Raw genomic sequence first — 26,767 nt, forward strand, 5'->3', positions numbered from 1 at the left:
TTTTATTCTTTATTTTTAACATGAATATGGATCCCAGGGACTGAAGGAGAGTTTCCTCTCCTCCAGACTCTGGGAACCATACGCACCGCACACGCCTGGGAAGTTATAGGAACTTCCAATTCCGATTTCCAATATCACAAAAATATCGGAACTCGGTATCGGAATTCCGATACAGCGAATATCGGCCGATACCTGATATTTGCAGTATCGGAATGCTCAACACTAGTTGTGGTGCTATTAGAGTCATATTTAATATTTTGTGTGACTTCCATGAGATTGAAGAACTGCATCCATGTGGTTTAACAATGATTTATTAATGAAGTCATAAGGAATAGCAAAGAATGCAGTCTTACATGCCTCCCAGAGTTCATCTAGATTCTTTGGTATTGTCTTCCAAGCTTCCTCTTTCATCCTACCCCAAACATTCTCAATAATGTTCATGTCTGGTGACTGGGCTGGCCAGTCCTTGAGCACCTTGATCTTTTTTGCCTGGAGGAACTTTGTTGTGAAGATGGATGTATGAGATGGAGCACCATCCTGCTGCAACATTTGACCCCTTTTATGAGTTGGAATATAAGAGGTAGCTAATACTTCTTGATATTTAAGGCTATTGATATTGCCTTCCACCTTGCAAATGTTTCGCACACCCCCATACTGAATGTAACCCCAAACCATGATCTTTCCACCACCAAATATAACTGTTTTCTGGGTGTATTTTGGATCGATACGGGCTCCAGTAGGTCTCCTGCAGTATGTGCCGTGGCTGTAGTGTAATTCTACTGAAGATTCATCAGAGAAATCCACCTTCTGCCACTTTTCCAGCATCCATCTGTTTAGCAGGCTGTGGGACTTTGCAAATACCACACAGTTTTTTATTTGCCTTTTGTTTAGTGCTGGCTTCTGGGCACTGATTCGACCATGGAGGCCATTTTGAGACAGAATACTACAAACTGTTCTAGTTGACAAAGGGACTTGAGGTGACCAGGCCTGTTGGAGCTCTGCTGCAGTGGAAGATGGGCTTGCTTTGGATTTTCTAACCAACAAATGTTCCTCCTGAGCAGTTGTTTTGCGGGGTCTGCCAGACCTGGGCCTGTCAAACACATCTCCAGTCTCTTCAAATCTTTTTTTAATTCTTTGTACTTGATGCTGAGACACATTAAAGGTGGCAGCCACCTCTGTAGTGGATCTGGTCATCAGCCTCTTGATAATCCAGGCTTTTGTTGCAGGGTGGATTTTTGGCATGCTGTCAGAGCTCAAGTTGCAGTTCAAGTGAAGGTCTGGGGTGCTGGGTTTCTTTTTTTACACACACACACACACACACACACACACACACTAATTAACCGACTATTTACTGAGCACAGGTGAGGATGTAAACTAGGATTGGGTGCATTATATGACCAGGCGACAAAAGTTTTGTCTTGCCAAAATCTGACAATTCTGTGTCCATTAACTGATCAATATTTCTGCATTGATGCCAATTTATTTTCTTAACCTAAACCACATTTTGGAGGGTTTCAGCTTTCAAAAGAATAATTTCTACAACCAATGGATGAATTTAATGTCAGGTTATAAGCTTTTATTTACATAACATGGATAAGCGACATAACTTCTGTCAGGGAGTGTAAATGACACTAGCGCGCCCGCGTGTGCTGCTGAGAGCCTTTTATATGCTAGGCTTCACCCCAAACATTCATGTACAGTTGGCCGAGATATCGAGATATCGCCCATGGGCCAATCCAGGACTGCCACATCATCAGAGCAGCTAACGTCCGACCACCAATGAGAAGCTGCGACATCACGGACATGCTCACTAAGGTGATTTCTGGACTTAGACTCCAGAGCACAAGACTGCACCTGCGCATCAATGGTTACCATAGACTTGGCTGAAGAGCCAGCAGTAACCAAATGTATATCATGAGCCTGAACAAGATGCTGGGACCGACGTCTGTGCTGAGCAGCAACCACAGCTGCCGGACCAGAATGGGAGACCACAATATCTGACAATGCTCAGGATCTATCCCGTGCAGCGGGAGAATCCTAACACTGACTGTTCTAAAATTGAACAAGGGTTGGATTTCCTCCGACTTTGTCAGCCCTACAGATGACTGCAACATTAGATAAATGCAGGCCAAATGTTTTGTTTGGGAAGTTGTCTTAATGTCTACCCTTACCATCCAATTTTGGTCAGGAAATCCTCTCCTCCTGCTTCTGCAACAAATACTTAGTGTTCAGCTATGTATACCCCACGTGGGTAATGTTTTGTACTTTTTTAAACCTTTTTACATTGTTCAATGGTGAAACTTGTACTCTCTACCTCTTATAATAACTGATAAATGTATTGTGATGTCCCCATCACTGTGTCTTTCAGCTGGTCTGAGAAAGACCACTTGGCTTGTGCAATGGTCACATTTCTCCTGTCTCTCTTTACCTCTTGAAATAAATGCCAAATGTATTGTGAGGTCCACATCACGGCGTCTTTCAGCGTGTATGATACAGACCCTTTGGGTAATTTTTTTTAAAACGTTGTGCATTGTGCAATGGTGAAACTTGCACTTTCAATCTCTACCTATTGTAATAACTGCAAAACGTATTTTGAGGTCCCAATCACAGTCTCTTTCAGCGTGTATGATACAGACCCCTTGGGGTAATTTTTGGAAACCTTTGTACATTGTGCAATGGTCAAATTTGTACTCTTAATCTCTATATATTCTACTATTATATATTTTTTTACTGTGTTGCATTTCTCACGGTCTCATTAAGCATGCATCTGGTAGCCTGTTGTCATTTTTTGTGTCTGCACTTGGAAATATTTGGAACATAAATGCATCAATATGCTCCACACAATTCTTCATGTTTCAGCCTTACACAGAATAATAATGTGAGTAATGAAACATGCTCTATATATATGCTGCTAGTTCTAAAATCTTACCCATAAATCCCTTTATAAAGGGAAATTCGACATGCCTCTGTTAGCATACATCATGTACTGCTCATACACGCAGCACCCCAGTAGGTGGGCGGAACACCTGGGTACAAAATCTGTGTCTGATGGTGAAACCACTGGCCCTTCCCCTGTGTTACATCCTTCCCAATCTGCTGTCCAGGAAGGAGGCATTGATGCCTCCTGTCCACAACCTGCAGTTGCACAGACACAACTGTCAGCAACCACATCTAGTTCATTGTCCCTTGAAAGCATATACAGTGGGGGATATAAGTATTTGATCCCTTGCTGATTTTGCAAGTTTGCCCACTGACAAAGACATGAACAGTCTATAATTATAAGGCTAGGTTAATTTTAACATTGAAATATATAACATCAAAAATAAAATCCAGAAAATCACATTGCATAAATTACATACATTTATTTGCATTTTGCAGTGAGAAATAAGTATTTGATCCCCTACCAACTACTAAGAGTTCTGGATCCTACAGACCAGTTAGACGCTCCTAATCAACACATTACCTGCATTAACCCCTTCACCCCCAAGGGTGGTTTGCACGTTAATGACCGGGCCAATTTTTACAATTCTGACTACTGTCCCTTTATGAGATTATAACTCTGGAACCCTTCAACGGATCCTAATGATTCGCTCAATGTTTCCTCGTGACATATTTTGCTTCATGATAGTGGTAACATTTCTTTAATATTACCTGCGTTTATTTGTGAAAAAAATGGAAATTTGGCAACATTTTGAAAATTTCGCAATTTGCCAAATTTGAATTTTTATGCCCTTAAATCACAGAGATATGTCACACAAGATGCTTAATAAGTAACATTTTCCACATGTCTACTTTATATCAGCACAATTTTGGAACCAAAATTTGTTTTTGTTAGGGAGTTGTAAGGGTTAAAAGTTGACCAGCAATTTTTCATTTTTACAACACAATTTTTTTTAGGGACCACATCACATTTGAAGTCACTTTGAGGGGTCTATATGATAGAAAATACCCAAGTGTGACACCATTCTAAAAACTGCACCCCTCAGGGTGCTCAAAGCCACATTCAAGAAGTTTATTAACCCATCAGGTGTTTCACAGGAATTTTTTGAATGTTTAAAAAAAATGAGCATTTAACTTTTTTTCACAAAATATTTACTTCAGCTCCAATTTGTTTTATTTTACCAAGGGTAATGCGGCCCCCCAGGGTCCTGGTCATCACAGTGGTATTGCTTTCCTTTCAGGGAGAGTGATGCTATGTTTGGAGGCAAAGAAGGATAACTGCATCCAGGTATCACAAGCATGTAACACACATTCACACTCCAGGCCACCAGGGGGAGCTTCTACTCCTATTTATTAGGACACTCCCCACATATATATAACTGGTAGTCTGTAGGGAAAGTTAGTTAGTTGCTGGTTGAGCTCAGCTCAGTTAGTTCCAGACAGTAGTCTGAGGAGGACAGAAGGTTAAAGGAGCTGTGCATGCCCTCAGAGCTGCAGCTTCCAGAAAGAGACATTTTGAAGGCAGAACTGTATAGCAGCGAGCGTGAAGGAAGTTGAAGCAAAGGAGAGGATACCAGAAGGGGACCAGCCCCACTCAAGCTGTCTCCTTCTGAGGTGCAACATCCCAGCAGGTGCCGGAACACCAAGGGAGTAAGGACCTTTACACCTTATTTCAGAGACCAGCAGGACAGCTAATTGCAGGTTACATGTCTGCACCTACACCCAGGAGGCACGGTGACATCTACAGAGCTGAGTTATCTTAGAGACCCTATAAACAGGCTCAAGTCACCAGTCATATGGGTTTTGTCCTATCCTATACGGAGGATAGAGAGAGCGAAACATCGCATCTGTGAGACCCTTATGTGAAGCCATAGGCAGTAAGGGACTACACCACTGCAGCGCAAGGGAAGGTTACTGATTTCCACCTGGACAAGGGGACTCTGGACTTGCCTCCAAACAGACTGGACTCTGCCTACCCTGTGGTCTGGTGCCCTGGACTGTGGATGCTGAAGTCTTCAGTAAAGGTAAAGAGACTGCAACCTTGTGTCCTCGTTCTTCACTGCACCATTCATCACTCACATCTACACACCGGGAAGCCCTGGGGACATACTTCACCTATGGGAAGGTTTACCATCTAGCTGCCATAACATCACCCCAGCGGACCCCTTAAAGCAGCGTCGATCAGCCAGATCGAATACCACAGGTGGCGTCACGAACATAAACTTTATCCTTTAAAGACCTTCCCCTTTTATACGGATGTCCCAGGGCCATGGACCGGGCCAGCCACCATGACATCCCCCTGTGAACCGAAGGACCTGGTACCGAGTGCCCCGCTGCCCTGACGGGGCGATCCAACTTGGTGTCACGAACAGGATCTACTGAACCCCATGAATCGGGTCAAGTGCACCTTCAGACTCTGCCAGAATGGTGCCTGAACTGTAATTTTTGAAAGACTGTGTATTGCAAAAAGACCGCCAAAATTGCCGCCATTACAGCACCACGAGGAGCGCTGGAGAAGAAGGGCGTGCCATCGTGGGCGGGAACTAACTGAGAAGTGCGAAAAACAATGGCCGCCAAGTCCAAGTATCTGTGCCCTGAGGACGTGTCCATCAGCAACAGAGATCCGCCTTCTGATCCTAAATGGTGGGACGAAACCAAGAAGAAGGAACCGCCCCGAAGGAGAGAGCGGGAAAGAGACCAGGATGGAGGGAGCAGCATGGAGGACGCCATGGCCAGCAGCCCAGAACCAGAGCGTGGGGTGGAAGCGGAGGACTCCCCCAGCCACCGGGAAGGGAGCCACAGCCAGATCCCACCAATCGGCCCTGAATTCCTGCAGTCCGGAGTGGAAGCTCTCATCGACCAGCTCCTGCAGATGCAGCTGGGCGCCAAAGCCACCTGTCAGATGGCACCCGCGGAGGATTTACCAGCGCCACTCCCTGTCCAACAGCCTCCGACACCGACGGAGAAGACCGGCACCGGAGATACTGCAGCGGCAGGTAATGACGCCAACCCTGCCCTAGTAGCCGATGAACTTTTAATAGGCCCCGTTGCAGCGCCACCTCCCTATGGGTCCACCTGGATCCAAAACTTGGGGCAATGGGTCCAGCCTACAGGGATGGAGCAGTTCTTAAAGGCCCCAATTCAAACCGCCAACCTACCTGAGGAGGTTTATGCAGAAAAGACAGTTCACCGCTGGGTCAATCCTGGACCTGATCTCATGGGGTTCCCTGGGAGGAAGGAGAGCGAGGGAGAAACCCTAGAGGTCCTGAGCTGGGACGAGTACCAGCAGCAGCTCACCAGCCAATGGGAGGAAAGGGAGGAAGAACCAGGCCCGGCTCAGAGCCTTTGACGAAAGAGATCTGCAAGCCAAAGCTCAGGCCCGCAAGGACCGCTATGTCAACCAGGCCCCGCTTAAGCAGGGCATTGTGGTAACTTTCAAGCTTAAAGGAGGTTGGGATTTCATAAAAGAGTAGGGACTCTATGCGGAAAAGTTCATTAACAGGAGGGACGTGGAGTCACACCTTTGGGAAGGACACCCGGACAGGGATCTGTACCCAGGAGACTGTGTCACATACACCAGGCACTTTGGCGCAAAAGGGTGGTTTGCTTTAAACGTTCATAAATATAGAGACCCCATCCCAAGACTGTCTAGCTCCAAGACACCAGCCGTGCTGCCTCATGCAGTAACAGCGCCGCCTTGTGCTAAAGCGGCCACAACCACTACTCCTCCCACTGTCTCCCCTGCCTGCACCACCACTAAGACTATGGTATGTACCATCACTAGTGTTGAGCGATACCGTCCGATACTTGAAAGTATCGGTATCGGAAAGTATCGGCCGATACCGGCAAAGTATCGGATCCAATCTGATACCGATACCCGATACCAATACAAGTCAATGGGACTCAAGTATCGGACGGTATTCCTGATGGTTCCCAGGGTCTGAAGGAGAGGAAACTCTCCTTCAGGCCCTGGGATCCATATAAATGTGTAAAAGAAAGAATTAAAATAAAAAATATCGCTATACTCACCTGTCCGACGCAGCCTGGACCTCAGCGAGGGAACCGGCAGCGTTGTTTGTTTAAAATTCGCGCTTTTACTTGGTTACGTGAAGTCCCGGCTTGTGATTGGTCAGGGCGGCCATGTTGCCGGGACGCGGACCAATCACAGCAAGCCGTGACGAAATTACGTCACGGCTTGCTGTGATTGGTCCGCGTCCCGGCAACATGGCCGCCATTAACCAATCACAAGCCGGGACGTCACGGGAGGCTGGACACGCGCCTATTTTAAAAAGCGCGCATGTCCAGCCTCCAGTGACGTCCCGGCTTATGATTGGTCACGGCGCCCATGTTGCCGGGACGCGGACCAATCACAGCAAGCCGTGACGAAATTACGTCACGGCTTGCTGTGATTGGTCCGCGTCCCGGCAACATGGCCGCCATTAACCAATCACAAGCCGTGACGTCACGGGAGGCTGGACACGCGCGCTTTTTAAAATGGGCGCGTGTCCAGCCTCCCGTGACGTCCCGGCTTGTGATTGGTTGCGCCGCGGTCAACCAATCACAAGCCGGGAGGCTGGACACGCGTGCATTTTAAAATTTTAAAATGGGCGCGTGTCCAGCCTCCCGGCTTGTGATTGGTTGATCGCGGCGCAACCAATCACAAGCCGGGACGTCACGGGAGGCTGGACACGCGCCCATTTTAAAATGCGCGCGTGTCCAGCCTCCCGTGACGTCACGGCTTGTGATTGGTTGCGTCTCCCATGTGACTGCGACGCAACCAATCACAAAGCCGGGACGTAATTTTAAAATCCTGAAGGACCTGAAATTACGTCAAGGCTTGCTGTGATTGGTTGCGTCCCGGTCACATGGGCGGCACGCAACCAATCACAAGCCGGGACTCACGTAAAGGAAAGAAAAGCGCGAATTTTAAACAAAGAACGCTGCCGCTTCCTTCGGTAAGGTGCAGGCTGCGTCGGAGAGGTGAGTATAGCAATATTTTTTATTTTAATTCTCTCTTTTACACATTTTTACATTAATGTTGTTTCGATACCGATACCCGATATCACAAAAATATCGGATCTCGGTATCGGAATTCCGATACAGCAAGTATCGGCCGATACCCGATACTTGCAGTATCGGAATGCTCAACACTAACCATCACCACTACGGAGACTGCATTAGCCACTAGGCCAACCATCACCTGCTCCAAAGCTGTTGTGGAGCAGAGGTCAGTAGGCACCCAAACCCCCATCAGGAGTGCAGGCGCACCGTATGTAGCACCTTGTAGCTGCCCGTATCCTAAGGGACTGCCTTTACCCATGCTACACCAGGAAACTACAGGAAAATTAAAAAAATGACTAAATATTTCACTGTTAAAAACTCTTTGCTGCTAAAGTTTATTGAACCCAGAAGGGTTTCTACTTAAAAGTTTGCACAAGTTGTCCATTGCTTTAAAGACACTGGAGTCATGAACAGTGAATGGCTCACAAACTATCTTGTAAATAGTGTGCACCTTCTTAAAGGTGCTTCCTACTGGTTTTACAAAAGGAGCTTTTAAATAAGTTTAAAAAGTTCTTCTAAGGCCTCTTTCACACGTCAGTGTCTCCGGTACGTGTAGTGACAGTTTTCTCACGTACCGGAGACACTGACACACGTAGACCCATTCAAATGAATGGGTCTATGCACATGTGCGTGTTTTCACACGGACCGTATGTCCGTGCTGAAAACACGTCGACATGTCCGTTTTCCACCGGCAGCACGGACCACAATACGTCCTGCACACGTGCACACGGAGAACAGTGTGCACCCTCCTCCGTGTGCACGTAGCGCCCGCAGGAGAGACAGCACTACACTAAGCGCTGTCCCCCCCGCATGTGGTGCTGAAGGCGGAATTCATCTCTTCTTCCCCGCCGGAGAGAGGAAATGAAAGTTTTTTTTTCTTGTTTTTTTTTTTTTTTTTTTGGGGGGGGTGAAAAATAAAGTTTGCATGTGCCCCCGCGTCCCCCCCCCCAGTGCGCCGCCTGGCCTCTTGCCGCAGAAATACTCACCCGGCCAGCTCCTGCGATGTCTCCTGTGTCCTCTCCGCGCTGCCAGCTTCTCCTGTGTGAGCGGTCACGTGGGACCGCTCATTACAGTCAGGGATTATTCACTGACTGTAACCACGTGACCGCTCACACAGGAGAAGCTGGCAGCGCGGAGAGGACACAGGAGACATCGCAGGAGCTGGCCGGGTGAGTATTTCTGCGGCAAGAGGCCAGGCGGCGCACTGGGGGGGGGGACGCGGGGGCACATGCAAACTTTATTTTTCACCCCCCCCCCCAGAAAAAAAAAAAAAAAAAGATCTTTCATCTCTTCTCTCCGGCGGGGAAGAAGAGATGAATTCTGCCTTCAGCACCACATGCGGGGGGGACAGCGCTTAGTGTAGCGCTGTCTCTCCGGCACGGTCCGTGTGGTCCTCAGGGGGCACACGGGCGGCACACGGATGCCGCACGTATGTGCCACTTGAGCACACGGACATACGGACACGGATATCTCCGGTACCGGTTTTTCCCGGTACCGGAAATATCAGGACGTGTGAAAGAGCCCTAAAATTGTTGTGAGAACTGTTTTGTTTTCCAGAGACCTGAAGAAAAACCCGTCCGGCACGGCAGGATTCCGGGTCTGAATACATGCCTTGTAGCCCGCCGAAAACTAACGTTGATGGTTAATGACAGGTCCCTCGGGGTTAATGACGGGTCCCTCGCATCATTATTGCTGTTTTAAAGTTTTGATTGACTTGAATATTAATAAGGTTGATATTTTGCACTACTTCATTAAAAAGACTTGAGTATTGTTTGAACCCTTAAAGGGAATGTTTACTAGTTGCACTATGATAGATGGACTTGTGTGTTACAAGATAGAGGGTTAATATATTAAAGAGTTAAAATGATTAATAGTAATGAAAGCTGAGATTTGAATTTAGTTAGAATAATGTTTCAATATAGCCGATAGTGAGTACTGATATCCAGATGCACTTTTAATAAAATGAAGAGAATAAAGTAACCCGTGGGGGTTGGATGAAAAACTTTGAGATAGTATACCCATGAGGGTCATGGCACTTAATAGTTAGTTAATAATTATACTGTTTTATTAAAGTTTTCTATCCGTGAAAGTACGTGTACAAAGTACATAGTTAATGCAACGTTCAAGTGTTCTCACCTACCATAAAGGAAAGCTTAGCTATAGTATTAACTTGTTTTATAAGTTTATAGCATTTAAAAAAAAATTGTATGTCTTTTGCTCACCTGTAATTGTTGTTTTTCTTTTCCCAGTCCAGGAGTACTGGATTTAACTGGGGGGGAGTGCGGCGCCCCAGGGTCCTGGTCGTCGCAGTGGTATTGCTTTCCTCTCGGGGAGAATGATGCTACGTTTGGAGGCAAAGAAGGATAACTGCATTCAGGTATCACAAACATGCAACACACATTCACACTCCAGGCCACCAGGGGGAGCTTCTGCTCCTATTTATTAGGACACTCCCCACATATATATAACTGGCAATCTGTAGGGAAAGTTAGTTAGTTGCTGGCTGAGCTCAGCTCAGTTAGTTTCAGACAGTAGCTTGAGTAGGACAGGAGGTTAAAGGAGCTGTGCATGCCCTCAGAGCCGCTGCACCCAGAAAGAGACATTTTAAAGGCAGAACTGTATTGCAGCGAGCGTGAAGGAAGTTGAGGCAAAGGAGAGGATACCAGAAGGGGACCAGCCCCACTCAAGCTGTCTCCTTCTGAGACGCAACATCCCGGTAGCCGGAACACCAAGGGAGTAAGGACCTCTATGCCTTATTTCAGAGACCGGCAGGACAGATAATTGCAGGTTTCCTGTCCGCACCTACACCCAGGGGGCACGGTGACATCTACAGAGCCAAGTTATCTAAGAGACTCTATAAACAGGCTATAAACAGGCTCAAGTCACCAGTCATACAGGTTTTGTCCTATCCTATATGGGGCATAGAGAGAGCGAAACATCGCATCTGTGAGACCCTTATGTGAAGCCATAGGCAGTAAGGGACTACACCACTGCAGCACAAGGGAAGGTTACTGATTTCCACCTGGACAAGGGGACTCTAGACTTGCCTCCAAACAGACTGGACTCTGCCTACCCTGTGGTCTGGTGCCCTGGACTGCGGATGCTGAAGTCTTCAGTAAAGGTAAAGAGACTGCAACCTTGTGTCCTTGTTCTTCACTGCACCATTCACCACTCACCATCTACACACCTGGAAGCCCTGGGGACATATTCACCTGTGGGAAGGTATACCATCCAGCTGCCATAACATCACCCCAGTGGACCCCTTAAAGCAGCATCGATCATCCTGACCGAAAACCACAGGTGGCATCACGAACATAAACTTTATCCCTTTAAAGACCTTCCATGGACCAGGTCAGCCACCATGACATCCCCCTGTGAACCAAAGGACCCAATACCGAGTACCCTGCTGCCCTGACAGGGAGATCCAGTAACAGGAGAAATTGGAGCCTAAAAGCTGTTGTGCAATTTGTCCTGAGTACGCTGATACCCCATATGTGGGAATAAACCACTGTTTGGGCGCATGGCAGAGCTCGGACTTTTCAATGCAAAATTGACTGGAATTGAGATAGGATGCCATGTCGCATTTGGAGAGCCCCTGATGTGCCTAAACATTGAAACCCCCCACAAGTGACACCATTTTGGAAAGTGGACCCCCTAAGGAACTTATCAAGATGTGTGGTGAGCACTTTGACCCACAGTGTGCTTCACAGAAGTTTATAATGCAGAGCCGTAAAAATAAAAAATATTTTTTCACAAAAATGATTTTTCACCCCCAATTTTTTATTTTCCTAAGGGTAACAGAAGAAATTGGACCACAAATGTTGTTGTGCAATTTGTCCTGAGTACGCTGATACCCCATATGTGGGGGTAAACCACTGTTTGGGCGCATGGCGGAGCTCGGAAGGGAAGGAGCGCCGTTTGACTTTTCAATGCAAAATTGGCTGGAATTGAGATAGGACACCATGTCGCGTTTGGAGAGCCCCTGATGTGCCTAGACATTGAAACCTACCACAAGTGACACCATTTTGGAAAGATGACCCTCTAAGGAACTTATCTAGATGTGTTGTGAGAACTTTAAACCTCCAAGTGTTTCACTACAATTTATAACGCAGAGCTGTGAAAATAAAGAATCTTATTTTTTCACAAAAATTATCATTTCGCCCCCCAAATTTTTTTTATTTTCCCAAGGGTAACAGAAGAAATTGGACCACAAAAGTTGTTGTGCAATTTGTCTTGAGCATGCTGATACCCCATAAGTGGGGGTAAACCATTGCTTGGGCGCATGGCAGAGCTCAGAAAGGAAGGAGCGCCGTTTGACTTTTCAATGCAAAATTGACTGGAATTGAGATAGGACACCATGTCACGTTTGGAGAGCCCCTGATGTGCCTAAACATTTAAACCCCCCACAAGTGACACCATTTTAAAAAGATGACCCCCTATGGAACTTATCTAGATGAGTTGTGAGAACTTTGAACCCCCAAGAGTTTCACTACAGTTTATAACGCAGAGCCGTGAAAATAAAAAACATTTTTTTCCACACAAAGTATTTTTTAGCCCCCAGTTTTGTATTTTCCCAAGGGTGAAAGGAGAAATTGGACCCCAAAAGTTGTTGTCCAATTTGTCCCAAGTATGCTGATACCCTATATGGAGGGGGGGAACCACCGTTTAGGTGCATGGCAGAGCTTGGAAGGGAAGGAGCGCCGTTTGGAATGCACTTAGATGGATTGTCTGCAGGCGTCACGTTGCATTTGCAGAGCCCCTGATGTACCTAAACAGTAGAAACCCCCCACAAGTGACCCCATATTGGAAACTAGACCCCCCAAGGAGCTTATCTAGATGTGTTTTGAGAACTTTGAACCCCCAAGTGTTTCACTACAGTTTATAATGCAGAGCCATGAAAATAAAAAATCCTTTTTTTCCACAAAACTTTTTTGTTAGCCCCCGGTTTTGTATTTTCCAAAGGGTAACAGGAGAAATTGGACCGCAAAAGTTGTTGTTCAATTTGTCCTGAGTATGCTGATACCCCATATGTTAGGGTAAACCCCTGTTTGGGCGAAAGAGAGAGCTCGGAAGGAGCACTGTTTTACTTTTTCAACGCAGAATTGGCTGGAATTGAGATCAGATGCCATGTCGCGTTTGGAGGGCCCCTGATGTGCCTAAACAGTGGAAACCCCCAATTCTAACTGAAACCCTAACCCAAACACACCCCTAACCCTAATCCCAACCCTAACCATAACCCTAACCACACCCCTAACCCGAACATGCCCCTAACCCCAACACATCCCTAAACCTAATCCCACCCATAACCCTAACCACACCCCTAACCCTAATCCCAACCCTAATCCCAACCATAAATGTAATCCAAACGCCAACTTTAGCTCCAACCCTTTCTTTAGCCCCAAACCTAACTTTAACCCCAACACTAACTGTAGCCCCAACCCTAACTGTAGCCCCAACCCTAACTTTAGCCCCAACCCTAACCCTAACTTTAGCCCCAACCTTAACCCTAACTGTACCCCCAACCCTAACTGTAGCCCTAACCCTAATTTTAGCCCCAACCCTAACCCTAACTTTAGCCCCAACACTAACCCTAACTTTAGCCCTAGCCCTAACCCTAACTTTAGCCCCAACCCAAATTGTAGCCCTAACCCTAACTTTAACCCCAACTCTAAACCTAACCCTAATGGGAAAATGGAAATAAATACATTTTTTTTTATTTTATTATTTTTCCCCAACTAAGAGGGTGATGAAGAGGGGTTTGATTTACATTTAGAGCAGGGTTTTTTAGAAGATTTTTATGATTGGCAGCTGTCACATACTAATAGATGCTTTTTTTTTGCAAAAAATAGTTTTTGCGTCTCCACATTTTGAGAGCTATAATTTTTCCATATTTTGGTCCACAGAGTCATATGAGGTCTTGTTTTATGCTGGACAAGTTGACATTTTTATTTGTACCATTTTCGTGCACGTTACATTTTTTGATCGCTTTTTATTCCGATTTTTGTGAGGCAGAATGACCAAAAACCAGCTATTCGTGAATTTCTTTTGGGGGGGGCGTTTGTACCATTTCACGTTTGGTAAAATTGATAAAGCAGTTTTATTCTTTAGGTCAGTACGATTACAGCGATACCTCATTTATATCTTTTTTTATGTTTTGAAGCTTTTATATGATAAAAGCTATTTTATTGAAAACAAAATTATTTTTGCATCGCTTTATTCTGAGGACTATAACTTTTTTATTTTTTTACTGATGATGCTGTACGTTTTCAGCGGTACCATGGTTATTTATATCCGTCTTTTCGATCGCGTGTTATTCCACTTTTTGTTCGGTGGTATGATAATAAAGCGTTGTTTTTTGCCTCGTGTTTTTTTTTTACGGTGTTCACTGAAGGGGTTAACTAGTGGGACAGTTTTATAGGTCGGGTCGTTACGGACGCGGCGATACTAAATATGTGTACTTTTATTGTATTTTTTATTTAGATAAAGAAATGTATTTCTTGGAACAATATATTATTTTTTTATTAAGGAATTATTTTTTTTTTACACATGTAAATATTTCTTTTTTCACTTTATAACATTGCCCCAGGGGAGACATCAGTATATAGTGTCAGATCACTGATCTGACACTTTGCAATGCACTGTGGCAGATCAGCGATCTGACAGGCACTGCAGGGAGGCTTGCCGGTGCCTGCTCTCAGCAGGCTGTTGCAAGCCACCTCCCTGCAGGACCTGGAAGGAGCCCCGTGGCCATTTTGGATCCAGGGCCTGCAGGGAGGAGACACTCGGTATAATGCGATCACATTGCGCTGTACCGAGGGTCTCAGTGGAATGCCACCGGAACGCTGCGATCATGTTTGATCGCAGTGTACCAGGGGTTAATGTGTCAGGAGCGGTCCGTTACTGCTCCTGGCACATAGTGCCGGATATCAGCTGTAATAATCAGCTGACACCCGGCGGCGATCGACTGCTCTCCCCCCGTGAATGCGGCCGATCGCCAATGACATACTATCTCATCCCTGGGAATTAAGTCCCAGGTCACCTCGATGGGATAGTACATCATATGGGATTAAGGGGTTAAAGACAGCTGTATTACATAGTCACCTTTATAAAAGACTCCTGTCCACAGACTCAATTAATCAGTCAGACTGTAACATGGGCAAGGCCAAAAAGCTTTATAAGGATGTCAGAGACAAGATCATAGACCTGCACAAAGCTGGAATGGGCTACAAAACCATAAGTAAGACGCTGGACGAGAAGGAGACAACTGTTGGTGCAATAGTAAGAAAATAGAAGAAATACAAAATGACTGTAAATCGACATCGATCTGGGGCACCATGCAAAATCTCACCACGTGTGATATCCTCAGGGGTGGATTAAGGGTAGCCAGGGCCCCGGGCTGTTCAGACACTGTGGGCCCCCCCGGTCATGTGACGGGGGGTCATGTGATGGGGGTCATGTGACGGGGGGGGTCATGTGGCGGGGGAGGGTCATATTATACCCGAACCAGATTATTCCACAAAAATGGCCGGGCCCTACTCTACTGTAACCTATTAAATATTTGTTAAAATCTGCAATATAATTTAGGTATATTTTGACCAATAATATCACATACAAGGAACAAATACCACCGCGCCATGACCAGACCACAAATTACAAACACAGTGATCGAATAATATCACATACAAGGAACAAATACCACCGCACCAGGTCAAGACCACATATTACCACCACTTGGTGACCAAATAGCACATTCAAGGGACAAATACCACAACACCATTTCCAGACCACATATTACCACCACATAGTGACTGAATACTACAATACTGATCAGTAATAATAAAAAAAACAAAAACACAATACTATCACCATAAGTGCCAGTATTCACAGGAGATCTATACTTAGTATGCAGTGTCTGTGTAGAGGTAATACAGAGATCACTGGTGACATTATACACAGGAGCTCTGTATATAGTGTATAGGTAATACAGTGATCACTGGTGACATTGTACACAGGACCTCTGTATACAGTATAGTGTATAGTGTCAATGTATAGGTAACACTGACTCACCAATGACGTCTCTAGGTGAAGTCCTTCATCTTTCATCCAGCACAGACCGCCATCATTTCTTCCAGCCAGGACTCGTTTCTGCAGGAAATAACACAGTTATCTCGAGCTCTGCTTGCAGAACACATTACTTAATTTTTCACAACTTCTACATTACACATGGAGAAAAAAAGCGATATAGAGTCACTCTGCACAGTAACAGGACCGCCCCCCCATTTAAAACAGTATACTCAAAAAATAAAATAAATACATCACTGCAGTAATAATATCCCTTAATTAGCCCCTATGGTAATAATATTCCCCACCCTGGCCCCGTGTGTCTCATTCCTGGCTCCTGCCATATGTTCTCCCATCCTGCACTCATGAATATCCATTCTACCCCATGTGATCTCCCCATCCTGCCCCATCTGTCTCCATCGTATTCTCCTGCCCCATGATCCAATCCTGCCCCATGTCTTTCATTCTGCCCCGTGTCTACATTCTGCCCATGCCTCCAGTCCTGCCCCCAGTGTGTCCAGCAATCTGCCCCAGTGTGTCCAGCATATTACCCCCAGTGTGTCCAGCAATCTGCCCCAGTGTGTCCAGCATTGCCCCCAGACAGTGTCTCCAGCAATCTGCCCCAGTGTCTGACTCCAGCATATTGCCCCCAGACAGTGTGTTCAACAATCTGCCCCAGTATGTCCAGCGTATTGCCCCAGTGTGTCCAGCATATTACCACCAGTGTGTCCTGCAATCTGCCCCAGTATGTCCAATTGTCCAGCATTGCCCCCAGTGTGTCCAGCAATCTGCCCCATTGTCTCCAGCATATTACCCGCAGTGTGCCCAGCAATCTGCCCCAGTATGTCCTGCAATCTGCCCCAGTGTCTCTAGCATTGCCCCAGTGTCTCCAGCAATCTGCCCCAGTGTGTCCTCCAGCATTGCCCCAGTGTCTCCAGCAATCTGCCCCAGTGTGTCCTCCAGCATTGCCCCAGTGTGTCCAGCAATCTGCCCCAGTGTGTCCTCGAGCATTGCCCCAGTGTGTCCAGCAATCTGCCCCAGTGTCTCCAGCATTGCCCCAGTGTCTCCAGCATTGCCCCAGTGTCTCCAGCAATCTGCCCCAGTGTCTCCAGCATTGCCCCCAGTGTCTCCAGCAATCTGCCCCAGTGTCTCCAGCATTGCCCCAGTGTCTCCAGCATTGCCCCAGTGTCTCCAGCATTGCCCCAGTGTCTCCAGCAATCTGCCCTAGTGTCTCCAGCAATCTGCCCCAGTGTCTCCAGCAATCTGCCCCAGTGTCTTCAGCAATCTGCCCCAGTGTCTCCAGCAATCTGTCCCAGTGTCTCTAGCAATCTGCCCGTGTCTCCAGCAATCTGCCCCAGTGTCTCCAGCATTGCCCCCAGTGTGTCCAGCAATCTGCCCCAGTGTCTCCAGTAATCTGCCCCAGTGTCTCCAGCAATCTGCCCCAGTGTCTCCAGCAATCTGCCCCAGTGTCTCCAGCAATCTGCCCCAGTGTCTCCAGCATTGCCCCCAGTGTCTCCAGCAATCTGCCCCAGTGTCTCCAGCAATCTGCCCCAGTGTCTCCAGCAATCTGCCCCATTGTCTCCAGCATATTACCCCCAGTGTGCCCAGCAATCTGCCCCAGTATGTCCAGCAATCTGCCCCAGTGTCTCTAGCATTGCCCCAGTGTCTCCAGCAATCTGCCCCAGTGTGTCCTCCAGCATTGCCCCAGTGTCTCCAGCAATCTGCCCCAGTGTGTCCTCCAGCATTGCCCCAGTGTGTCCAGCAATCTGCCCCAGTGTGTCCTCGAGCATTGCCCCAGTGTGTCCAGCAATCTGCCCCAGTGTCTCCAGCATTGCCCCAGTGTCTCCAGCATTGCCCCAGTGTCTCCAGCAATCTGCCCCAGTGTCTCCAGCAATCTGCCCCAGTGTCTCCAGCAATCTGCCCCAGTGTCTCCAGCATTGCCCCCAGTGTGTCCAGCAATCTGCCCCAGTGTCTCCAGCATTGCCCCAGTGTCTCCAGCATTGCCCCAGTGTCTCCAGCAATCTGCCCTAGTGTCTCCAGCAATCTGCCCCAGTGTCTCCAGCAATCTGCCCCAGTGTCTCCAGCAATCTGCCCCAGTGTCTCCAGCATTGCCCCCAGTGTGTCCAGCAATCTGCCCCAGTGTCTCCAGCAATCTGCCCCAGTGTCTCCAGCAATCTGCCCCAGTGTCTCCAGCATTGCCCCCAGTGTGTCCAGCAATCTGCCCCAGTGTCTCCAGCATTGCCCCAGTGTCTCCAGCATTGCCCCAGTGTCTCCAGCAATCTGCCCTAGTGTCTCCAGCAATCTGCCCCAGTGTCTCCAGCAATCTGCCCCAGTGTCTCCAGCATTGCCCCCAGTGTGTCCAGCAATCTGCCCCAGTGTCTCCAGCAATCTGCCCCAGTGTCTCCAGCAATCTGCCCCAGTGTCTCCAGCATTGCCCCAGTGTCTCCAGCATTGCCCCAGTGTCTCCAGCAATCTGCCCTAGTGTCTCCAGCAATCTGCCCCAGTGTCTCCAGCAATCTGCCCCAGTGTGTCCAGCAATCTGCCCCAGTGTCTCCAGCAATCTGCCCCAGTGTCTCCAGCAATCTTCCCCAGTGTCTCCAGCATTGCCCCCAGTGTGTCCAGCAATCTGCCCCAGTGTGTCCAGCAATCTGCCCCAGTGTCTCCAGCAATCTGCCCCAGTGTCTCCAGCAATCTGCCCCAGTGTCTCCAGCATTGCTCCCAGTGTCTCCAGCAATCTGCCCCAGTGTCTCCAGCAATCTGCCCCAGTGTCTCCAGCATTGCCCCCAGTGTGTCCAGCAATCTGCCCCAGTGTCTCCAGCAATCTGCCCCAGTGTCTCCAGCAATCTGCCCCAGTGTCTCCAGCATTGCCCCCAGTGTCTCCAGCAATCTGCCCCAGTGTCTCCAGCAATCTGCCCCAGTGTCTCCAGCAATCTGCCCCAGAGTCCCCAGCATTGCCCCCAGTGTGTCCAGCAATCTGCCCCAGTGTCTCCAGCAATCTGCCCCAGTGTCTCCAGCAATCTGCCCCAGTGTCTCCAGCATTGCCCCAGTGTGTCCTCCAGCATTGCCCCCAGTGTGTCCACTGTCCACCGTTAGCTTATTAAAACACAAAACAAAAAAAAACAGTCTCCTCACCTTACCAGCGCTCCACGCGGCGAGCTCCCTCCAGCAGCGCACACTCGCCGGCGACTGACAATGACGTCAGACGCCGGCGACGTGTGAGCTGCGGCCGACTTCAGCTGCCAGCCTCCAATTGGCTGGCTGGCGGCTGTTGTTAACTATTGAGGTGCGGGCGCGCGCACGCACCTCAATAGGAAAGCGCCGCAGCGCCGGAAGGGGCCCGGTGAGCAGATGAGAAGGGGCCCAATGCGGACCCCCTCTCTCTGCCCACCGGGCCTGGGGGGCGGGGCACATAAATGCCGGCGGGCCGGGCATTCAGTCACACTCCGGCGGATTATCAGAGGGTCAATCTGCGGTGGCCCAGGGCCCCCCCAAGCTACTGGGCCCTGGGCTACCGCCCATATTGGCCCTCTGATAATCCGCCCCTGGATATCCTTGATCATGAGGAAGGTGAGAGATCAGCCTAAAACTACATGGGGGGAACTTGTTAATGACCTCAAGGCATCTGGGACCACAGTCACCAAGAAAACCATTGGTAACACATTGCACCGTAAAAGTTTAAAATCATGCAGTGCCCGCAAGGTCCCACAGCTCAAGAAGGCACATGTGCAGGCCCATCTGAAGTTTGCCAATGAACACCAGGATGATTCTGTGAGTGATTGGGAGAAGGTGCTGTGGTCAGATGAGACAAAAACTGAGCTCTTTAGCATTAACTCAACTCGCCGTGTTTGGAGGAACACCATCCCCACTGTCAAGCATGGAGGTGGAAATATTATGTTTTGGGGGTGTTTCTCTGGTAAGGGCACAGGACTACTTCCCCACATCAATGGGAGAATGGATGGAGCCATGTACCATAAGATCCTGAGTCACAACCTCCTTGCCTCTGCCAGGACATTAAAAATGTGTCGTGGCTGGGTAGTCCAGCAAGACAATGACCCAAAACATACAGCCAAGACAACAAAGGAGTGGCTCAAAAAGAAGCACATTAAGGTCATGAAGCGGCCTAGCCAGTCTCCAGACCTTAATCCCATAGAAAACCTATGGAGGGAGTTGAAGTTCTGAGTTCCGAAGCGACAGCCTCAAAATCTTAATTATTTAGAGATGATTTGCAAAGTGCAGTGGACAAAAATTCCTCCTGACATGTACGCAAACCTCATCATCAACTACAAAAAAAAGTCTGACTGCTGTGCAAGGGTTTTGACACCAAGTATTAATTCTTGTTTGCCAGAGGGATCAAATACTTATTTCTCACTGCAAAATGCAAATACATTTATGTAATTTACACAATGTGATTTTCTGGATTTTATTTTTCATATTCTATGTCTCAATGTTAAAATTAAGCTACCCTTAAAATTATTGACTGTTCATGTCTTTGTCAGTGGACAAACTTACAAAATCAGCAAGAGATCAAATACTTTTCCCCACTCTAACATTTCTCAGCAACAAGGCCATTAATAGGTAGGACTAGTTTAGCATTTCTATTACCTGTACGCCCATATTAATAGGTCATATACCTCTCAAGGCGTGACAGATTCCCTTTAATTAAATGACCATACCTAATATTCTAAAGCATTTTGGTTAAAATTAATGTCATGACAACTTCATGCACTTTCAATTCATCACCAGGAAATGGCATTACAACAATCAGACAGAAATATTTACACTTAAAAAAAAAATGCAAAACTATTGGCCGACCATGTATACAAGCATGGGGCACATCCACCTAATTAATATTATAATACCTTTCATTAACGCAAATCTTGATTAATATTTCAAAGTTGCTAAATTAAAGAAGTTAAATAGTTTTGGAAAGTGAGAAATAAATAAATGACATCTAATTTGTATTAATGAATTTGGCATATTTATCCTTTACAAGGATCTTCTATCTATAACTCATGCAGGATTTCTGAATTATTCAACTCAATTTCTGCTGCATCTTCTCTTTTTTCCAATGATTAATTTTCTCATTACAGAAAATTTATTGGAACTGCGTGTTACAATTTCCACTCAGATATTTTGCAATAGATTAGGGATAATGGTAAAAAATTATATCAATAATAGACCTTGTCCTTTAACAATCATTTTAGTAGTGACCTGCTAATCCTTGACATATATCACTACCTTTTGAATGTGATAGATTCAAACCTATTTAAGTCATGTAACCATGTTTGAGTGTCAAAGAATTCACAACTGCAAAGAATAAAAATGATTTTACTGCAATTCATTCAATGGGCAAACAAAGGAAATGTCTTGTTTTCTTATGCCCAAGGCTGGACTCAGAGTTTTTCATGGTGTTTTTCATAATATTTTTTGGTAAAAACACTGGCAGATTTTAACAGCTTAAGCCCCAAGGGTGGTTTGCACGTTAATGACCGGGCCAATTTTTACAATTCTGACCACTGTCCTTTTATGAGGTTATAACTCTGGAACGCTTCAACGGATCTTGGCGATTCTGACACTGTTTTCTCATGACATATTGTACTTCATGATAGTGGTAAAATTTATTCTATATAACTTGCATCTATATAACTTGCATTTTTATAACTTGCATTTATTTGTGAAAAAAATGGAAATTTGGCGAAAAATTTTGAAAATTTCGCAAGTTTCCAACTTTGAATTTTTATGCCCTTAAATCACAGAGATATGTCATGCAAAATACTTAGTAAATAACATTTCCCACATGTCTACTTTACATCAGCACAATTTTAGAACCAACATTTTTTTTTGATAGGGAGTTATAAGGGTTAAAAGTTGACCAGCAATTTCTCATTTTTACAACACCATCATTTTTAGGGACCACATCTCATTTGAAGTCATTTTGAGGGGTCTATATGATAGAAAATACCCAAGTGTGACACCATTCTAAAAACTGCACCCCTCAAGGTGCTTAAAACCACATTCAAGAAGTTTATTAACCCTTCAGGTGTTTCACAGGAATTTTTGGAATGTTTAAATAATTAATTTTTTTCACACAAAATTTATTTCAGCTCCAATTTGTTTTATTTTACCAAGGGTAACAGGAGAAAGTGGATCCCAAAAGTTGTTGTACAATTTGTCCTGAGTACGCTGATACCCCATATGTGGGGGTAAACCACTGTTTTGGCACATGGCAGAGCTCGGAAGGAAAGGAGCGCCATTTTACTTTTCAATGCAAAATTGACTGGAATTGAGATGGGACGCCATGTTGCGATTGGAGAGCCCCTGATGTGCCTAAACATTGAAACCCCCCACAAGTGACACCATTTTGGAAAGTAGACCCCCTAAGGAACTTATCAAGATGTGTGGTAAGCACTTTGACCCAACAAGTGCTTCACAGAAGTTTATAATGCAGAGCCGTAAAAATAAAAAATCATATTTTTTCACAAAAATGATCTTTTCGCCCCCAATTTTTTATTTTCCCAAGGGTAAGAGAAGAAATTAGACCACAAAAGTTGTTGTACAATTTGTCCTGAGTACGACGATACCCCATATGTGGGGGTAAACCACTGTTTGGGCGCATGGCAGAGCTTGGAAGAGAAGGAGCGCCGTTTGACTTTTCAATGCAAAATTGACTGGAATTGAGATGGTACACCATGTCGCGTTTGGAGAGCCCCTGATGTGCCTAAACATTAAAACCCCCCACAAGTGACACCATTTTGGAAATTAGACCCCCTAAGGAACTTATCTAGATGTGTTTTGAGAGCTTTGAACCTCCAAGTGTTTCACTACAGTTTATAACGCAGAGCCGTGAAAATAAAAAATATTTTTTTTATCACAAAAATGATTTTTTAGCCCCCAGTTTTGTATTTTCACAAGGGTATAAGGATAAATTGGACCCCAATAGTTGTTGACCAATTTGCCTTGAGTACAGTGATACCCCGTATGTGGGGAGGAACCACTGTTTGGGCGCATGGCAGAGCTCGGAAGGGAAGGAGCTCCATTTGGAATGCAGACTTAGATGGATTGGTCTGCAGGTGTCACGTTGCATTTGCAGAGCCCCTGATGTACCTAAGCAGTGGAAACCGCCAAGAAGTGACCCCATATTGGAAACTAGACTTCTCAAGGAACTTATCTAGATGTGTTGTGAGAACTTTGAACCCCCAAGTGTTTCACTACAGTTTATACCGCAGAGCCGTGAAAATAAAAAATATTTTTTTTTCACAAAAATTATTTATTAGCCCCAGTTTTGTATTTTCCCAAGGGTAACAGTAGAAAATGGATGCCAAAAGTTGTTGTCTAATTTGTCCTGAGTATGCTGATACCCCGTATGTGGGGGGGAACCACTGTTTGGGTGCATGGCAGAGCTCGGAAGGGAAGGAGCGCCATTTGAAATGCAGACTTAGATGGATTGGTCTGCAGGGGTCACATTGCATTTGCAGAGCCCCTGATGTACCCAAACAGTACAAACCCCCCACAAGTGACCCCATATTGGAAACTAGACCTCCCAAGGAACTTATCTAGATGTGTTGTGAGAACTTTGAACCCCCAAGTGTTTCACTACAGTTTACAGCACAGAGCTGTGAAAATAAATAATCTTTTTTCCCACAAAAATGATTTTTAGCCCCCCAATTTTTTATTTTCTCAAGGATAACAAGAGAACTTGGACCCCAAAAGTTGTTGTCCAATTTGTCCTGAGTACGCTGATACCCCTTATGTTGGGGTAAACCCCTGCTTGGGCACACGGGAGAGCTTGGAAGGGAAGGAGCACTGTTTTACTTTTTCAACGCAGAATTGGCTGGAATTGAGGTCGGACGCCATGTCACGTTTGGAGAGCCCCTGATGTGCCTGAACAGTGGAAACTCCCCAATTCTACCTGAAACCCTAATCCAAACACACCCCTAACCCTAATCCCAATGGTAACCCTAACCACACCCTTAACCCTGACACACCCTTAACTCTAATCCCAACCCTAATCCCAACTGTAAATGTAATCCAAACCCTAACTTTAGCCCCAACCCTAACCCTAACTTTAGCTCCAACCCTAGCCCCAACCCTAACCCTAGCCTTAACCCTAGCCCTAACCCTAGCCCTAACCATAGCCCTAACCCTAACCCTAGCCCTAACCCTAGCCCTAGCCCTAACCCTAGCCCTAACCCTAGCCCTAACCCTAACCCTAGCCCTAATCCTAATGGGAAAATGGAAATAAATACATTTTTTTAATTTTATTATTTTTCCCTAACTAAGGGGGTGATGAAGGGGGGTTTGATTTACTTTTATAGCATTTTTTATATCGGATTTTTATGATTGGCAGCTGTCAGACACTAAAAGACGCTTTTTTATAGCAAAAAAGTTTTTGCGTCTCCACATTTTGAGAGCTATAATTTTTCCATATTTTAGTCCACAGAGTCATGTGGGGTCTTTTTTTTTGCGGGACGAGTTGACGTTTTTATTGGTAACATTTTTGGACATGTGAAAGTTTTTGATCACTTTTTATTCTGATTTTTGTGAGGCAGAATGGCCAAAAACCACCTATTCATGAATTTCTTTTGGGGGAGGCGTTTATACCGATCCACGTTAGGTAAAATGGATAAAGCAGTTTTATTTGTCGGGTCAGTACGATTACAGCGATATCTCATTTATATCATTTTGTTATGTTTTTGCGCTTTTATACGATAAAAGCTATTTTATAGAAAAAATAATTATTTTGGGCATCGCTTTATTCTGAGGACTATAACTTTTTTATTTTTTTGCTTATGATGCTGTATGGCAGCTCATTTTTTGCGGGACAAGATGACGTTTTCAGCGGTACCATGGTTATTTATATCTGTCTTTTTGATCGCTTATTATTCCACTTTTTGTTCGGTGGTATGATAATAAAGCGTTGTTTTTTGGCTCGTTTTTTTTTTTTTCTTACGGTGTTCACTGAAGGGGTTAACTAGTGGGACAGTTTTATAGGTTGGGTCGTTACGGATGCGGCGATACTAAATATGTGTACTTTTATTGTTTTTTTTATTTAGATAAAGAAATGTATTTATGGGAATAATATATATATTTTTTTTCTTTATTTAGGAATTTTTTTTTTTTTTTTTTTACACATGTGGATTTTTTTTTTTACTCTTTTACTTTGTCCCGGGGGGGACATCACAGATCGCTGATCTGACAGTTTGCACAGCACTCTGTCAGATCGGCGATCTGTCTTAGAGCGCTGCAGGCTTACCAGAGCCTGGTCTGCACCCGGAAGTAATCCCTGCAGGACCCGGATGCAGCCCCGCGGCCATTTTGGATCTGGGGCCTGCAGGGATAGGAGGTAAGAGACCCTCGCAGCAACGCGATCACATCGCGTTGCTCCGGGGGTCTCAGGGAAGCACGCAGGGAGCCCCCTCCCTGCGCGATGCTTCCCTGTACCGCCGGCATGTTTGATCGCGGTGTTCCAGGGGTTAATGTGCCGGGGGCGGTCCTGGCACATAGTGTCATAGTGTGATAATCAGCTGACACCCGGCCGCGATCGGCCGCGCTCCTCCTGTGAGCGCTGCCGATCGCGCTGGACGTACTATCCCATCACTGGGAATTAAGTCCCAGGTCATCTTGACGGGATAGTACGTCCAATGGGATTAAGGGGTTAAAACATAGCATGCTCTAGGTGTAGCTTTATTTTTCCCACTGGCTTCCCTTGGCTTTTCTGAACTTCACAAATGCATTTTTAAATTATCAGAGAATGAAAAAAACCTCACAATCCACAGTAGACAGCTTCTGCAAAGAGCTCCTCCATCTATTGGACTGGTTACACACGTGGTGAAAATTGTTGGTACCCATCGTTTAATGACAGAAAAACCCACAATGGTCACAGAAATAACTTGAATCTGACAAAAGTAATAATAAATAAAAGATCTATGAAAATGAACAAATGAAAGTCAGACATTGCTTTTCAACAATGCTTCCACAGAATTTAAAAAAAAAATAAAACTCATGAAATAGGCCTGGACAGAAATGATGGTACGCCTGAAAATAATGTGACAAAAGGGACTTGTTAAATCAAAGTGCATTCACTAACCAGCATCACAGGTGTCTACAATCTTGGAATTAGTGAGAGGGCCTGTAAATAGGGCTACAGATACTCACTGTGCTGTTTGATGACATGGTGTGTATCACACGCAACATGGACCATAGGAAGCGAAGGAATAATAATAATAATAATTTTATTTATATAGCGCCAACATATTCCGCAGCGATTTACAACTTATAGAGGGGACTTGTACAGACAATAGACATTACAGCATAACAGAAATCACAGTTCAAAACAGATACCAGGAGGAATGAGGGCCCTGCTCGCAAGCTTACAAACTATGAGGAAAAGGGGAGACACGAGAGGTGGATGGAAACAATTGCTTTAGTTATTTGGACCAGCCATAGTGTAAGGCTCGGGTGTTCATGTAAAGCTGCATGAACCAGTTAACAGCCTAAGTATGTAGCAGTAAAGACACAGAGGCTATTAACTGCATAAAGTGTATGAGAACATGATGCAAGGAACCTGATTATGTTTTTTTTTTTTTTTTTATTAGGCCACACAGGGATAGTTAGGTTAATGCGTTGAGGCGGTAGGCCAGTCTGAACAAATGCGTTTTTAGGGCACGCTTAAAACTGTGGGGATTGGGGATTAATCGTATTAACC

Source organism: Ranitomeya variabilis, chromosome 5 (genome assembly GCF_051348905.1).
Source record: "Ranitomeya variabilis isolate aRanVar5 chromosome 5, aRanVar5.hap1, whole genome shotgun sequence".
Taxonomy (NCBI): Eukaryota; Metazoa; Chordata; class Amphibia; order Anura; family Dendrobatidae; genus Ranitomeya; species Ranitomeya variabilis.